A 9872-nucleotide genomic window follows, 5' to 3' on the forward strand; every position below is an offset into this window, starting at 1 on the left:
CGTGAAGTTCAGTTTATTAGATTCATAAATCATTCCATAATTGTACAAATCATGTGACAGAGAAGCTGCAAAATAACATGATCATTAGTTCATTCACAAAGAACCGCATGTCTCTAGTTATAGAGTTAATTGAGATTATACAATAGTCGAGCAAATTTGATTTAAAACAATATTGATAAATGCAATAACCTTAGATAATATCATCGTATAGCGTTTATAAATCAATGATGTAGTGAATATCGATTAAACACTCAACTTACTAACTTTCTGTATCTTCCCACCTAGTGTAAAGAAAAGCAAATGCACAGTATAAATATGAAGTTCGATTATTATACAAATGAGCCTAAAAGACTCAGTTGAAAACAGTGTCAATCGTTATAAAATACAATCCAAGTCGAAGTCACGGTATTCATTGGGAAGGGATCGACGAATACTGAGAAAATGCACGCTGAGACCAGTGCTTACTATCATGTTGTCCTGATGCAATTTCTTTGGAATGATGAAAGACGTCGGTCTCGAGCAAACCTGTACACCGCACTTGCTACCTCAGAAGAAATTGAATAAATTTTAAAACTACTATCACCACCGCTTGCACCATCATTATCATTATCACCAATATTAAATACCCAATAATTTGAAAAAACTGACGGTTACTGGAGGTTCTGTTATACATTTTGTGATCATGAGCACTATGGGAATTTCTTTCGACATAATTTTAGCACTACCTATTACCTTTTTATAAGTCATTTCTATACTTAATTTGCATAGTTTATTTGTTTGGACAAAATGTCTTTGTTTTTCTGAGATCAGGCTTCCACACGTATAATGGATCTTAGTTTACGTTTTCTGGTAGTTTTAATAATATAAATAACGTATTATCGCTCCGGCAAAATCACGATTTGTTGCCTATTCTCAGGCTGGTGCTCATGACTGTAATATTGATGATACCCTCGCCTTTGGCTCGGGCATCATCAACATTTCTGTCATGAGCACCATCCCTTGGACTGGCAACAAATCGTGATCTCGCCGTTGCTATCATGTGTTATTATTAAACTATCACCTATTCGTCGAAGTGGAAGGTCCGTTTTTGTTGGGGGTTGGATTGGAGGGTAGGTATGTAGCTTGGTAGCTAGGTAGCTAGGTAGCTAGGAAGGTATTTGTGCATACATGCATAGGTGCATGCATGGATTTAATATATTTGTATGTTTGTGTACATGTATAAGAAAGCGGATGGTTCCTTTTGAAACTCTCTGATCCTACTGATAGAGTGAGATTTATATATTTTAACTTTCCTGCCGTTAAACTGCCTCGCAATTTACTTTTAGACCTACTTGTGCACCGCAAACAATTTGAATGCATTGCATACATTATATATGGGATAGACATGATGTTCTTGACCTTTTAACATTTTTACAATTTAAGATATTGACCTTCTGCCTGTCAATTTATCATGTTATTTTGCCTTAAATGCTTACAGCTCATTTTAACCTGAATGTTTTATTCTCGGCGCTTTTATAAATGATTTCCTTCTAGGAAATCACCTTTCCAGAGATCATTCAGTTTGCGTTTATTTTCGTTAGATTCTGAGCCAGACAATTGGGACAATAAAGACTCAAAATGCATTTTCCATTTGGGTCCTCACTACGTATATCATAAATGAATAATCGAAAGAAGGGATGCTCCACATTGTATTGAGTGTGATGATTTTTGTATAATATATCGCACGAAAGCAAAACTTACTCTAGCCATTGAACGTGTAGGTATACTATTTTTGAGTATATTGATCAGAATGAATTTTGATAGGGAAGTATGATCCGCCACAAATTTCCTGCCACCGAGAATAAAACTATCCCGTCGGCCATTCTATAAAACTTTTCCAACCTCCCATGGCAATCACAGCTCCAAATGCACTCTTTCAGGTGCATGGCTTTGACCGTCCTCTCCCGTCCTACTCTGCAAGGCACACCTCCCCGGGACAATAATCCCCGACTTGGAGATGTACCCGTGAAAATTAAATCTACTGAATAAAAATCCAATTTCTGTTAAGCATAGGTGAAAAGTCCACTTTTTAGCAAAACAATAACCAAAAATGGTTAGTTTGGGTCGAACGTTGTGCAAGTGTAAAAAAGGAATCAGAAGTCTATATTTTGTCGGCTGTACTTGAATATTTTCTCTGTCAAAAGTGAACACCTCGTATGGCAATGCCCGCCCGGGGATGAGCCTGTACGTTCATCCATTGAACTAGCTGCAGATTCACCCTGTATGTATTGAGAGCGTTTTACAAGGAAATTTATATTTGTCATTTCAATATCAAAAACTGTAAACAAGACTCCTCTTCAATATCAAGAACCGTAAACAAGACTCCTCGCGGAAGCCGTTCCAAAGTTGATGTTGTCAACAATCTCCTATTCACTACTCGCACCCAAGGCTTAATCCCAAACTTGCCCGAAAGATCTTGGGAGGTATAATGAGGTGGCAAAATTCTGCTGAGTTTTTTAAAATCATTAATCACATGAAGCACACAAAAGGGGATGATGTTGGGTGCAAAATCCGACAAAATGCATGACTGCGTCTGACAACCCCGCGAGAGTTAATAGTCCGTCCCGTAAATAGACACCTATTAAAAAGCTCTTAACCCTTGATATTTGAAACATTGTCCTTTGCACCCACTAACCCAGTATTTACTCAGCGATTTTGTATTTATCTGATTCCTGTGCACGCGAAGTTGGCAACTTGCCAAGTACTTACGAGAACACTGGGCGTTCACAGTTGTCAGGAATTTATGATGATACTTGAAAGAATAGAAATATACTCTAACACCCGACCCTGGCCCACTAAGCCCCAAGGCTGTATCATGCACGCACAGGAAAGCAAATTTAGCACTTGGAGGCAGCCATATTGTCTAGTTTCCATGTGTTGAGTTCGTACTCTACATGCCTTGACATTGTTTTCATTGTAACTTAGGTCATTCACATCATTGGTACAACGTACATTTCAGTGACTTTGAATGACAAAGTTCTTTTACGTCAAGGACTGTGTCATCAGTCTTAACTGATGTCTAGCTGTAAATTCAAGCTGACAATCTAAACTGAATACAATATGATTGTGCTCATGGAATTTGTGTCCATACACTTTTGTAATATATTGTGGTTTCAGTCGGATTTGAACTCACAACGTATAGCACCAGTCACCTAGCGCAGAAGCCATAGATAAAATCGCTGAGCCAAATCCCCAATCTCAGCCTCATGTGTGTTCAGCACACAATTTGAGTCTTTACGGTTACACCTATTGTGCACTCATTTATGTATTTTGTTATGTCTCCATTTCAATACTTACCGTAGTCATAATTTTACATATGTGCTTACAATGAACAGACCTGCTTTGAGTCGGTTTTTAGCTCATATTTGGTGTGTATATAAATACCAAAAAGAGATTATATTTGTGTTTCTTTCTTAATTTGCATACATTTTATCTTCTGATAATGATGACTGGATTGATTTGCTTACTGGTAATAAATTTTTCAATTTTAATCTCTCCAGATAACAGAGTTCTTGGAAATGATGTGGAAAGATCAGAGTTATCACTGCTTGCTGATTTGGACCATGCCTACACGTTTTAACAGGCTGAATAATAAACTGGTGGTGTACTCAAAAATTGGCGACCAACAGAAAAGTAAAAAAAAACAGTATTTCCCCGCACATACACACCATGATTATACCAGAAACAAGCATGATGCCATTTACTTAATGCACAACACACGAATGCCAACTATTTGTTGTAATCTTTATTTTCCTGTCATATGATTATTAGTCCCCAAGGACACTGTCCGGGGGGACTTATAGGTTTGGTCATGTCCGTGCGTCCGTCCGTCCGTGCGTGCGTGTGTCCGTCCGTCCATTCACGCAGATATCTCAGAGACGCCTGGAGCGATTTTGTTCAAACTTGGTACAAGGATAGTACCCTACCTCATACAGATGCACGTCAATTTGTTTCACAATGTGATCAAATTTGGCTATGTTAGAGGACTTTTTAGTTTACACCTCCATAGACTCCCATGTATAAGGCAGCTCTCCATAGACTCCCATGTATAAGGCCAAGAAAAATAAAAATTTAGTTTCTCATCGTATTCATATTGCAAAAAGGATGCAGTGACACAGTTTTTAGTCCCCACAGATAAAGTCCAGGGGGCTTATAGATTGGGACATATCCGTCCGTGAGTCCATCCGTTCACCCATCCGTTCACGCAGATATCTCAGACACTGACAAAATGTCACATGACCTTGGTGACCTTTGACGTCAAATATACATGTTTGTCCATAACTCAGTAACCACAAGTGCTAAACCTTTCATATATGGTATGATAGGACGCCTTATGACTCCACATATTGTACCTCATTAATTATGTGCATATTTAATTTTGAGCGAGCCAATAGAGCTAGAGGTCTGATTTTTGGTATATAGGGATAACTTAGCAATACTATTTTTTAGACAAAATGTCACGTGACCTTGGTGACCTTTGACCTCAAATATACATATTTGTCCATAACTCAGTAACCACAAGTGCTACACCCTTCATATTTGGTATGATGGGACACCTTATGACGCCACATATTGTACCTCATTAATTATGTGCATATCTAATTTTGAGCGAGCCAATAGAGCTAGAGGTCTGATTTTTGGTATATAGGGATAACTTAGCAATACAATTTTTTTTGACAAAATGTCACGTGACCTTGATGACCTTTGACCTTGATTATACATATATATGCACAACTCAGTAACCACAAGTTCTTTACGCTTCAATTTTGATAGGATAATAGACCTTAAGATGTCACATCTTGTACCTCATTTATTATGCGCATATGTATTTCTTGGCTGGCCAATACAGCTAGAGGTCTGATCTTTTTTCCCGATTTAGAACCATAACTTAGACATGCCTCTTGTTTCAAATTGGGAACAACGACATAGACCTATGTGCCCATAGATCTGAACATATACACTCCAGTGATACTTCTTAATGACCACATTTCCCTGCCCAATCAAGACTAATACTCCTATTACAAGTGGGGACTATGTCATTGTCAATGACTTGTTTTTTGAAATTCTCGGAAAATCTAAAGTCATTTAAAAGTTTAAATTTAAATGCTACTTCTTAGGCTATTGACAGTGTTGTACACTTTTTTGGTCTTTAATGTGTCTTACTTGAAGAAAACCCTTGGAAAACTGAGGATAATTTGAGATTGGTTTACAACACATTTGCTGCTGTATGGGGCTTTAAGGTTTGGCTGAAACAAAATAGAATTTTTTACACCAAAACCCCTTGTCTGACAGCACTGATATTTGTTATACAGGTTCATAGGGATGATCAAATTGTGAAATATTCAAATTTTGATAAATCCACAATTTTCTATTTTCAGGACAATTTTTAGCTCATACATACATGTATACATGTATGTATATTATACCAAAAAGAGTTTTTATGGTAGGTCAGCGGTGTCTACATTTATGTATGTTAGTATGTGTGCATGCTATCTTCGTGCACATCGAAAACTCAAAAACCGCAGCACTACCATTGTAGTATTTGGTGTACTGGTGCACCTGGGGGTGGAGATGTGAATTTGTTCAAATGAAAGTGTCAGTCTTCAAAATATGATGATAAGGTAAAAAAAAGAAATGTCGTAGAAAACAGAGAAAATCCAGCAAACGCTTTAACTCTGTAACGGCAGTCTAGATTTTGTTGAAACTCTGTATGCGGGATGTTTATGGTGATTTTCGTTAGTATTGTGGTGAAATTTTCATTTTAGCTACTATACGATAGTCTTTTGAAGCTATTGGGATGGGTATCTGCAGGGCATGAGATTTGAGGCGAGCGATCGCTCCGCTCGCCTAACGCTCGCGCAAATCAAAATCCACGCGAACGATTTTCCGCTCGCGTGGCAACTTGGATAGGACTGCGACATGTTCACAGGATGAATGCACTGCAAAAAAACTGGCGTCTGAGCACGTGTTCATCATCGGAATGACAGGCTACAGCCTGCAGACTTCAGCTTCTTTTTGTAAAAATTAATTAAATTGTAGCAAACATATGAACAAGAGAAACAAAGGCCATGCATACCGTACACGTTAGACTTGGCTCAAGTCTGTGATTAATGTTTGAGTGGAGTGAACGCAATGATTTGTATTCTGCTTTCATGTGAAACGCGCGCATGAGTGGACGCGATGAGTAGGGTGAACGCGATAAGTGGAGTGAACGCTGTGCAGTGGAGTTTCACCCGGAATCACACTGTTGTGCTATGTAGAGAATAGCTTTTTGTGACACATATGTTTATGAAGATAGATACCTTTGATAGCACATCTCAAAAAATGTCAAAAAAGCTGCATTACCACTAATACAAAATTGAAAATATTATTATAATTTGAACATAACAGTAAGATTATCCCTGAGAACAAATCAGCCAGTGGTATGAGATGAGTAGTGTTTAGAGAAAGAGAATTTTCGATCAATAATGGAAAACATAGCATCAATGACACTTGGCTCTCATTTGATTTGATGTGGCAGGCCACAGTGTGTATACTTAACTATGTTTACCCTTGGCAACATGCATACAAAGTTTCATAGCCATTGGAAGAGGGATTTCAGAGAAAATGATTTTTGACCTAATATGGGAAAAGTTGCGCAAAAATGCCTATATGAAAATATTCACCAAAAATTTGAAGACACTAAACCGAGGTTGCCTCTAGATACATTAAAAACAAATTTCAAACCAATCAAAACATTTACTTCAAAGAAAATTATTTTTTGACCAAAATATTGCCCAAAATGCAAAAATACCGCAATTATATGGTGTTGCTCTAATTTGATCAGAATTGGTACATACCAGTGTGGGTTAACAAAGATCAACAATAAATGTTGTTTCTATCTGTTCAGTGCAGGAAAATTCTACGTTGATGTTATGACAATGATTTCTGCACAGTACAACCAGAAAAACAACAAGAAATATTTAAACCAGAAAAACAAGAATGACAAAAGTAATTAAGGTCTAACTTTAGGTATGGAGGTCAACTTTAGCAACATGCATAGCAGAAACAAGCCCCTCTTAGTTTAGTATAAACAGTCTTCCCCATCTACTGTCTATGGTTGCAGCTGGTCAGTTAATATGTAACAGTTCATAAACAATGACAGGAAATGAGTCAAGATCAGTGGACTTTGCCTGTTTCTCAATGGCATGCCTCCTATACATTTGCAGGATTTCAGTTTTTCTTACCTCATTTGCACATTTTGACACTGATGTGTTCATTTGAACAAATTCACATCTCAACCCCTGCATCTACCTGTACACCAAATACTGAGATGGTAGCTTTGGCGGTATGGGAGCCTTTGTGTGTGACGGACATACATCCGCACATACCCACAAATATACAGACATGCAAATCAGATGCAAATGAACTGATTCAGCCCATAACCTCACATTGGTAAACCAAATGTGAGCTAAAAATGGAACACGCGACCTGTGAGGTATCAGGTGTTAATAAAACTATAGTACACTTTCCTTTTTTGTCCAACTTTTAATATTGCATAAGGAAAATCAGTTTGGCTCCAAAAGTGTCCTTTTGACTTCAAAGTGGTCCCCGGGAAATTCGAATGATTGTACACTCTGTCTGCTTTATTCAACTTCTTTTGCGTAATTGAAGCAATGTTCTAACTTGAAAAATGGAACATGCGACCTGTGAGGTATCAGGTATTAGTAGGACTATAGCACACTTCCTTGGATATTTGTCAACTTTTAGTATTGAATAAAGAAAATCAGTTTGACTCCAAAAGTGTCCTTTTGACTTCAAAGTGGTCCCCGAAAACTTGGGATGATTTTACGGTCTCTCTGCTGTATTCCACATCGTTTAAGTTAAAGACAGAATGTGTTGACTTGAAAAATGTAACATGCGACCTGTGAAGTATCAGGTATTAATAAAACTATAGTACACTTCCTTTTTTGTCCAACTTTTAATATTGCATAAGGAAAATCAGTTTGGTTCCAAAAGTGTCCTTTTGACTTCAAGGTGGTCCCCAAAGACTTGTGATGATTTTACGCTCTCTGTGCTGTATTCAATATCGTTTATGTTAAAGAAAGAATGTTTTGATTTTAGAATTGAATATGCGACCTGTTCAGTATCAGGTATAAATAAGACAAGAGTACACTTCCTGTTTTTTCAAACTTTTAGTAAAGAATAAAGAAATCAGTTTGACTTCAAAAGCGTCCTCTTGACTTCAAAGGTGTCCCGTGAAAATTCGGATAATTTTACGCTCCGCCTGCTGTATTCAACTTCTTTTAGGTAATGTATTACTTCAATCGCGTCACTTTCTATGGTAGGTATTGGATATCTTTGTAAAAAAAATAAGAAAAATATCCCCTAAAATATTGGCCTCGAGCCCTATTCTGGTGTATTTTACATCTGTGCATTCGTAGCATAATGCTGAGGCCTATAGATTGCATTCGTGTCAAGGGATATCGCTTCAGAACCGCTGTTAATCTGTCCATAGACCTTTTCTGTAGTTTACTGCGACACCAATCGGTTTTTTTATTTACCTCGCAAAATAATGAAATAGCTTAGTCTTTGAATAAATGAACATGTACCTACTTTATCTCTGACTATCTATGACTCATCTCCTACTTCCGTTAATTATGTTGAATATGGAAACATCTATAATTTCAGCTCGTTTTAAGAGCCGTCGACTGTTTCTGCTCGGTTGTTAACTTTTGACAGACCCAAAGTATTCAATTACGCGAGAGGGCAAACGTTGCAGAATTCGAGGACGTCGGCTCACGGGAAAACGGTTGAAAATACATGTTTATATTATTGAGGTAGCTAGCAGAAGTAGACAAGGGTCGTGAACTGACCAGTGTTATAGTACCGGTCGGAGTAACTACCAAAATGTCTATGGGCTGGCTTGTGGCGATGAATTTTTGACCAACAAGTGCAATTGATATGCCACAGCAATGCTGCAAATTGTATTTCATATCCGTTTATGTATTTACGAGCAGCGATTAGAATGACTTCCAAATATCGATATGACTTCAAATGAGTCATTTTATAGATAAGTCATGATTGATATAGACACTAGCCCTCCCCATTGTTAATTCTCTGCTCAGCCCTTATTTTGTACATTTTTTCCCAACTCTAAGTATTAAATACTAAAATAGCAGCTGATATTACATCGGAAACGTCCGTGTGACAACAAAAGCGTCCATTATGCGGTAGATGTCGTCAGACTTGAGTTTAACCCCCTATCTTACCGGACATTTAGGATGGGGACCACTTTGAGGTCTTCACACTCGTGTGTGTGAGATTATTAAAGTACGATTTTGATTCCGCCGAAAGTTCGGATTTGTAGGCAAAGTTTACACGGTTCGAAGGACGAGGATAGGATCCTTGTTATCCTACAAGCGTGTATATCTACTAAACCTGATCGTTACTGTTCCTGACATCCGGTCCGGTAGCGTGCCGTAGCACCAAAGGTACACAGAAGTTCCATACAGGGCGGTGAGTACCCGTTCACGCCAAAGCTTCCGGTCTGTCCTTTCACTCGTAGCTACGTCACTCGCCCACACGTGGTCGGGGCTCGATGGATCGTTCTGTCAGAAATTGTCTCTCTTACCACATATGAATGCTCACTAAATGTCCTTGAACCCGGTGAAATGTCAACCGTGATGTACCATGATCAACAGGGTATTTGATAGTTTTGATGTTTGACAATGAACTATCATGGTCGGCTATGATATGAGACCACAGTAAGCAGTCAAATACCTTGGTCTATCACAGTTGACCACGGTCTATCATCGCTGATCTGTTCATGATTGTCGGCAACCATGGTCAAC

At 38.1% G+C, this 9872-nt stretch overlaps 1 protein-coding gene across 1 annotated transcript in view; it reads left to right on the top strand.

The window, feature by feature from the left end:
• The window catches only part of LOC139145123 (uncharacterized), a 48505-nt gene that overhangs the window by 36570 nt on the left and 2063 nt on the right, over window positions 1-9872 (top strand). The gene's annotated exons all lie outside the window — the stretch shown is intronic.

The sequence above is a fragment of the Ptychodera flava genome, chromosome 12 (assembly GCF_041260155.1).
Source record: "Ptychodera flava strain L36383 chromosome 12, AS_Pfla_20210202, whole genome shotgun sequence".
Taxonomy (NCBI): Eukaryota; Metazoa; Hemichordata; class Enteropneusta; family Ptychoderidae; genus Ptychodera; species Ptychodera flava.